The 2,184-nt window shown below is 38.1% G+C and overlaps 1 non-coding gene across 1 annotated transcript; it reads left to right on the top strand.

Moving 5' to 3' along the window:
• The first annotated feature begins 283 nt into the window (after positions 1 to 283).
• On the top strand, positions 284 to 391 carry LOC129640453 (U6 spliceosomal RNA). The gene has a single exon (XR_008708823.1). It is a non-coding gene; the product is annotated as a U6 spliceosomal RNA (small nuclear RNA).
• The last annotated feature ends 1,793 nt before the right edge of the window (positions 392 to 2,184 follow it).

The raw sequence follows: 2,184 nt of genomic DNA on the forward strand, positions 1-2,184 counted from the left end.
AGTTGGACACGACTGAAGTGACTTAGCAGCAGCAGCAAGTCAAGTCCTCAGCTGACCTTGCCAATCTCAGGAGGTTGTGTGCTGCTACCACGCGCTCATCACAGTGGCAGAATCTCCTATACGCAGAAGTGCTAACTTACACAAAGTGACAAGTCTCAATGTGTCATATCTGAAAATTAAAAAAGCTTATCTTTTAGGAGATAAAGCAGGTATTTGTCCTCATTGTGCTTTCAGATGCCCCATTATAACCAAGATGGTTTTGCACAATCAAAATAATGTTACAGTGCTAGAAGCTTCAATAGCACGTATACTAAAACTCGAATGATACAGAGATTAGCATGGCCCCTGCGCAAGGATGACACACAAATTCAGAGAAGCGTTTCATATTTTTTAAAATTTTGGGCATTAAAAAAATAATATTATGAATAGGATTCACAAAATATTTTTAAAGTTTACTGAAAGAAAATTTAAGATTACATCCAACTTGCAATTTTTTACTTGCCTTCTTGACTGCTTTAGGTATTAAAAAATAGAACTCTGCATGTGCTTCTATAGTTATTTGCTAGGTTGCTCTTTCTGGTAGATTTTCCTACCATTTCAAAGTAAAGATACACATCGTTCAACCCTGAACTCAGGTGGATTCAATTTTAACAATTTATTTTTGAGTTTTAAAAAATATGTGGTAGAAATTTTGATATAGTTAATGTAATTAATTATTTTCATTGGAAGAAGACAGACTATTTTCATGAATGATTAGTTCATGAAAGTATCCAACTATGTTGATAAGAAGAAAATAAAATGACAAAAATGCATGTTACAGTGCCCCCAAAGATGCTTGGAAAACTAGTAAGTCATGGCAGATGATGTATATATTCATGAAGCTTTAATTTCATGCAGTTATGCATTTCTCACAAATCACTTTTGTGATGTGTGAAGATTATGTGATCTTCACACTGAGGGATTTGTTTAGATAAAGCCATTTATGATTTCAGTTGTTAAACTACAATATTTTATAGCATTTATTCAGTGTATCCTGATTTCTTTAAGGTTTAAATGTTACCGTTTTTACTGAAAACTAAAAATTCTCTTCTGGTATAGAGGACCCTGTCAACTCCTGTTGTTAGAATTGCAACTGCCCTGAGATAGTCTTGAGTTTTAAGAACACATTTTACTTTCACTGTAGACTTCTCAAATTCAGTAACATGTCCTTCATTATAAAAGATCACTGCAACCCAGTCACTATTTTTTTGTGTGGGGGGTGCTTCACTCAGCTTGTAGGATCTTAGTCCCCCAGCAGGGGCTGAACCCATTCTCTTGGCAATGAAAGCATGGAACCCTAACCACCAGAGAATTCCCTCCACATGGTCCTTTAAATCTGTTGTAGGATTTTCCCCTCCTCCAGTCGTGATGATATATATTGACCCATCTTGTTCTTTTCTGATAACCATGATGAGCAATGACGATACGTTTTGCAGGCTAAAACTAAAACTCAGCAAGAATAACCAGCCCCTCTAAGAATTAAGCCTGTTCTCAACAACGCTTTGGGGGTTATTGAGAGCGGCTAGGGGTGGGTGGGGGGTGCTAATATAGTGCATCCGTGTGTGCTCAGTCGTGTCCCACTCCTTGCGACCCCATATAGACATTGGATCAATTCATAATAATGGAGGGTTTTGGTGACTACGCCTCAAGTATCCACATTATAATCACAATAATAGTCATTAAGACCATAATACTCTCCACCATTACTGCACTCCAGCAATGCAAAAATCCAGATACAGCAAAATGGCCACATCACTGGACAGTTTTCACTCTGTCATGGCGACTTCCTGCAGAGTATAAATGTGATGTGAGGACTGAGCTGAATCCTATGCCTCTGCCAAATGAGTGTGGCACGAAAACACTATGTTAAGGCCACTGTGTGCTTCGTTACTCAGATTAACAGAAGACATGCTTATGAAATTAAAGCATGAAAATAGACACTATCCAGAATCTAGACAACACACAAAGGTAACTGCATAACAAGGACATGGGACGGATTCCGGTCCAAATATTACCATGCTGTTATAAACGGGCTAAACCAGTGAGCAGCTTAGCCGAGAACAGTGACTCTGCACTCCAAAACCACTTAAGAGCTTTAAAAATGCTGATGCCCAATCCCCACACACAGAGAGAAAATTTTAATTG

Source organism: Bubalus kerabau, chromosome X, assembly GCF_029407905.1.
Source record: "Bubalus kerabau isolate K-KA32 ecotype Philippines breed swamp buffalo chromosome X, PCC_UOA_SB_1v2, whole genome shotgun sequence".
Lineage (NCBI taxonomy): Eukaryota > Metazoa > Chordata > Mammalia > Artiodactyla > Bovidae > Bubalus > Bubalus kerabau.